Source organism: Psammomys obesus, unplaced genomic scaffold (assembly GCF_907164565.1).
Source record: "Psammomys obesus unplaced genomic scaffold, mPsaObe1.curated_primary_1811, whole genome shotgun sequence".
Classification (NCBI taxonomy): domain Eukaryota; kingdom Metazoa; phylum Chordata; class Mammalia; order Rodentia; family Muridae; genus Psammomys; species Psammomys obesus.
In genome coordinates this window covers 2951264-2957247 of record NW_026594462.1, presented here as the reverse complement: position 1 = coordinate 2957247, position 5984 = coordinate 2951264, and the positions used below count along the sequence as shown (strand labels likewise).

The 5984-nt window shown below is 42.4% G+C and overlaps 1 protein-coding gene and 1 non-coding gene across 3 annotated transcripts in view; one reads left to right on the top strand and one right to left on the bottom strand.

Moving 5' to 3' along the window:
* Mboat1 (membrane bound O-acyltransferase domain containing 1) overlaps positions 1-5984 on the bottom strand; it is a 103426-nt gene that overhangs the window by 88346 nt on the left and 9096 nt on the right. The window lies entirely within an intron of this gene.
* On the top strand, positions 2837-3035 carry LOC129685588 (U2 spliceosomal RNA). The gene has a single exon (XR_008721512.1). It is a non-coding gene; the product is annotated as a U2 spliceosomal RNA (small nuclear RNA).

Genomic DNA, 5984 nt, shown 5'->3' with positions numbered 1-5984 from the left:
GATAGATAGATAGATAGATAGATAGATAGATAGATAGATAGATAGATGATAGATTGATTGATTGATTTAAGGAAAAAAAAACACCAAATAACTTTTACAAAAAGAACAAAAAAGAGAGAAATCCCTTTAAGCTCCTTAAATTGTTGTATCATGAACCTTTTGCATTAGTAACTAAAATTTATACTTTATTCAGATTCCTAGTTTTCCTGGCTTTTCTTCTCTGCTTAAGGATTCCAGAACAGCACATTGTAGCTTCTTGTCATTTTAGGCTCCTCGACGGTATCTCAGATTTTCCTCGGTTTGGGTGACAGTGACAATTTTCTCCACCTGTGTGTTAAGTTTATCGCATATACACTACACACCGCCCTGTGTGTTAACTTTAACACACTACATTACTGCCTGGTTCATCCACCTCCCCTAAAACCACACCATTTAAAAAGCCACAGAATTAACCCTGGGTAAACAGTGTTCTTAGGTTTTAGTCTGAACTTACAGACAATAAGTATATATACACAGGCATAGTATACAGCAGGATGTTTCAATCTAGGTAACATAATGTGTAACAATCAAGTTTGAGTAATTAGCATGTCTGTCACCTCACATCATCCTTGCGGTAGGAACGTCAAAAACCCCCTCCCACTTTGAAATATAGACTATGTTATTGTTTGCCCCTGAAGGCTTTGGAATATCTTTGTAGAAACTCTCATCCGGGCATGACTGTGCACCCCTGTAATCCCAGCGCTTAGCAGGTGGAGACAGGAGGATCTGCAGCTGAAAACAGCCCCCAGCTGTATCAGCCTGAGGTCAGCCTGAGCTACACAAGACTCTCTCTCAAAACAGAAAACAAAGCCAGAAACTCAAACTTAGTCACTGTCAGATACTTCCTCCATAATCACACAGGATTTCAGGGTTAGGGGTTTCTGCAAAAAAGGTCAGAGCACTAAGTGCCACTTGGACACGCTCAGGGTGACCGGCTGTGGGCACAGCCACCATTCCAAATGTAAGCCCTGACTAAGATGATGCCTACCAGGCTCCTCCACGGTAAGGTTACTAGCCCCACCCTGATCCCACACTGTACTCTTCAGAACTGTAATGAAGGGGGGGTAGCTTATAAATGAACTAGTATTCTATAGAATGTTCTAGATGGTCTGTGTAAAATGCATGGTGTTCTGTAAGTCTCTCCTCAGGGAACCTTGCTTCTCAGCTTCCCTCCACTTATCTAGGCTATCCTTTATCTAGGCCAGCGCACTTCCTGGTGTGAGCCTCACTAATACCCCACCCTGCCCTGCTGATACCTCACCCTGCCCCACTAATGATACCCCACCCTGCCCTACTGAAACCCCAACCTCCCCCACTGATACCCCACCCTACCCACTTTCCTAAATAGCACGCTGAGGTCCCCCTGATCCTGGCCTTCCTGAGGTCTTTCTTACGATAGCTATTCCATGATCATGTAGCTTTGCATTCTTCTTAGTCAGCCTGTCTTCTTCCTTCACTTCCTTCAGTTTAGCAGTCTTTGGCCAGCCTGGTTTTCTTAGAGCCATTTTCCTTGCTCCTTTCTAACACCTCCCATTCTTCTAGAAACTACCATATGGAACCAAACCTAGACACACATTACTCTAAGGGGGTTTGAAGGTTGCCAAGTACACAAAATATGGCTTTACAACTCTGATAAAGCCATGAGTGAGTTATTTCTAAATTGCTTTATAACCCACTGATTCCCTTCAAATTTTCTCTGCAATTTCAGCTAACTAAGACACACAATCATAATTCATTATTCACTAGCATGAGTCAGAGCCCCACCTTGTATCTTAATGAAATGGCTGTTTTTCATTTACAACCTCATTATCTTATAAACTAAGACAACAAAAGCCGGCAGTCAGACAAAGCCATCTCCAAAGACACTCTAAATGTTTACTTGGAAACATGAGAAATACAGAAAATTAAGTTCTGTAAAGTGGAAAATTAAGCATAAAACTGAAAATACGGATTAGACGTGTAGCTTGGTTGGCTGGAAGACTGCCTGCCAACCGCAGAAAAGGCTCTGAGTTTGAGCCCCAGCACCGAATAAGGCAAGCATGGTGTTGCATGCCTGTAATCTTGGAACAGCAGAGGTGGAAACAGGGAGATCAGAAGGTCAAGGCTATCTTCCCCATACATAGGGAGTTTGAGGCCAGCTTAGGATGCATGAGGCTCTGTCAAAATTTAAAGAAAGACTGCAAAAGCGTTTACAAGGCAGAAGGGAGAGCAGGTAACATTGGCTTCTACAACCTTTGGGAAGTCCACTACTCCCATGCTCCACACAATAAAAAAATTTTTTTTGAGAAAAAAAATTTAAATTTGATTTCCCTTACACAATTTACCCATATCGGTTAGCTTCCCTTTTGTTAAATAACCGGTAGGTAAGTTGACAACCATTGTTGGAAGACAAGGCCAGTGTTCCTTTCACATGGAGAGAGAGGTTAAAAGTCTCACCCCTAACAGGCAACAGACAACAGCTAGTGAACTCTTCCCCAGAGTATAATGGAAATTCCTCGCACGCTCTGCCTTTATTCTAATAGGGAGAGGATTCTAGAATCGGAAAGGCCAGTCCACTCTGGCCAACACACACCACAATGAGCCCCTTTCATCTGGAGAAGGAATAACACTGTAAAAATATTATGGCTATGACCTTTAAGCCAAGTCCACTGAAAAGTAGAAACGAAAATGAAGGTTTTTAGTTTGTGGTCCTGACTCTTACAAGATCCTCCTTTACAACCTAAAGCCAACCCAACCTCAACAGCATCAAAGATACTGAAATCACACAGCTGAGTGGGCCTGTGAGAAGCTAGTTTCTAAATGTTCTCAGCTTTTGGCTCAAATCAAGAGTAGCATGTGTTCTTATCAGTTTAATATCTGATGTGTCCTCTGACAACAATATAGTCAACGGATTTTGGCTGGTTTGTTGGTTGGTTTGTTTTGAAACAAAGATTCTTCTCCTTCTACTCCATCCATCCACCTGGAACTATAGTGCCTCAGAGAATGATTCACGTCATCAAATAATAATTGTAAAGAGTATCATTTCCATGGATGTAGATAATCAAGACTTCCAGGCCAGTGCCGTGGTCAGTAGGCTAGCTACAGGCCGAGCCATTTCCCCTCTCATACACAGGGATGTTAGAATCCAGGTCCCACTTCTCTCATCTGTCTGAGGGGAACAGTAAAAACAAGTCTCTCCTCTCACAGCTTTCACACGAAGGACCATCTGGGACTCCACATTCCTGCGCCAGGTGATCAGAGACCCTGCCCCAGGCCTCTCACCCCCAAACAGCAGCAGGTTAGTGTGTGCAGAAAGGCTGTGGCTGTTCCGGAAAGAATAGAAAAAAACAGAAAGGAGGTCAGGTACCTTCAAAGCTCCACGTGCTGATATGAAAGAGTAAGAAATCAGAGTAAGTGGAAGAGGAGCGTTAGGTGGAAGCAGAGGGGGAAAGCAAGCTGAAGAACTATAGGCTGCCACATGGGCAGAAACACAAAAAGATCTCGGGTGTACGTATACACAGACCGCCTCGGAAAGGTGATGGAAGGAGGAAGAGCCATCTAGAAAATGGGCCAGCAGAGAGCCTGGTCTTCATTAACCACCCGTCGCTGTCTGCCCGTATATTTGATACCAAGCGTATATGCTACCAGTCTAAAAACTAATTTTTTTGTTAGCTATTTTTTACCCAGACACTATCTCACTCTATACCAAGGCCGGCCTTTTGGAACTCAACTATGTAACCCAGGCTGACATCAAACTCATAGCGATCCTCTGGCCTCAGCCTCTAGAGTTGCTATGATAATACTCATGAATAACCATGCCTGACTGAAAAGGTAAATTTTCAAAACCCATCTACCACAAAAAAAAAAAGAAAGAAAGAAAGAAAGAAAGAAAGAAAATTAATGATAAAGTCCTAGGAACAAAGAAGTTTTGACTGGGACAAGGGACCTCTGGAAATGGTGGGTTCCTCTTTGCAGCCCCTCTCTGAGCATCTCTGCTAAGTCATCTGCCACAGGTTGGAACTGCAAAATGATCAAGAAGGGCTAACCAGAGAGGAAAAAACAAACAAACAAAACAAACAAACAAACAAACAAAAAAGCCAAGAGCACTTTTAACCTTTAACCCTGCTGGAAAACGAAAGTTTAGAACAAGCTGGAAGCGAAGGCATCGCGTCACTTGTCCTTTTGTTCTTTTTCCAAACTGGACCAGCCCAGCCTCAGAGTTCTACATTGTCTTGGTAACTAAACCCGACGACGGAAGACGGAAGATGGGGGTAACAGTGGTGGGAGGTCCCCAGCAGCTTGGCCCAGAAATCTGAATTGAGCATTTTAAGCTGTGTGAATGCTACTGTGGTCTTTCAAATCCAAACCTAAATCAGATAGGATCACAAAACACATAGAAGAAGATTAACCGCTGAAAACTTCAGTAACGCTACAAACAGAGCTGTTACAAGGAAGTTGGGCAATGATTCACCAAGCTCACATTTTTTTTTTTTTTTTACTTAGAGAACTAAAATACACATAAGAAATGGGTTAATGAGTTCAGTCGGGTCGGGGTAGCTGAAATTCAGCCTGGGGGATGGCAGTCTTCTAATGAAACACATTTTTAGTCTTGTGCTCCCAGCAAAATTTCTAGAAGTTGTCATTAGACTGACGAAAGTTTTTCCTTATACCTTATCTACTCAAAGCCCTAACCAGCTTAAATAGATCTCCAAAATACAGAACCACTTTTCTGAATGACCCTGAATTTGTACAAGTTGCCACCACCAAAGCTATTTCCAGATTCTATCTCTTCGAGTATAATCTTTCCCTACAATTTTTCTTATAGAGTCCAAGGGCCATGTTACAGAATACTTGGGAGAATTTTTTATATGTGACTTGACTTTAGACAGAAAGGGAAGAGCATTGCTTACACTTCATACACACCAATCAGCGACAACTTTTCCAGAAACAGCACAGAAATCAACAGTAATATTCAGATATGGTACTTCAACTCCACACAATAAAAACAGGAATATGCAGTATGTTATAATTAAGCATGATTAAATTATCAGTAATGGAGCCAAAAACTAGAAAAAGATCTCATCAGCGTGAAATTCAGGCTCTAAATAATACACAGACCAACTCCCTGGGCAAAAATAAAAAAATAAATAATAAAATAAAATTTTTTAAAAAGCCCTGCCTTCCAAATGTACCTCATTTAGTCATTCATTCCAGACCAAGAATGTAAATAAAGTTCCATCACAATTCAACAAACATATATTTAGCTCCTACTGTGTTGTAAGCGTACAAAAGGTGCCTAACACTCACTCTTGCTGATGTTAATTTTAAAATGTCCTGGAGGCCTTTGCTGAGACTCATATCCTGCTCTTAGACCCAGCATCTTCTAAACAAGGAGGGACACTGGTGTGAGAAGCCACACACACAAGTATCAACCCTCAAGGTGGACCAGCGGCTGCTGGCTTGTTTGCTTGTCTTTTAAAGGAATGCTTACAGAAAGCAATGCTGTATAGATCCCCAGGGGCTATCGATAAAATACTTGCCTGGCATGCATGAAGCCCTGGGTTTGATTCCTCGCAACCACCCTGTGTTACCTGAGACCTCTTGTCGAAAAGAACCAGACCTCCCACCCCAGGAAGTCTAAGCTACTGGCAAGAAAGTCCAGCCTGTTTGTTTTTCCAGACATGGTTTCTCTGTGTAGCCTTGTCTGTCCCGGACTTGCTTTGTAGACCAGGCTGGCCTCCAACTCAGAGATCCACCTGCCTCTGCCTCCCACTTGCTGGGATTACAGGTGTGTGCCATTGCACCTGGCATCCAGTCTTTTCTTTAATTTTGTTCATAAAGTAATTTCGAGTTTACTATTTGTTTTTTTTTTTAATTTGTGTAGTGTGTGTGCATGTGCATGAGAGAGAGGGAGAAAGAGTGTGTGTGTGTGTGTGTGTGTGTGTGTGTGTGTGTGTGTGTGTGTG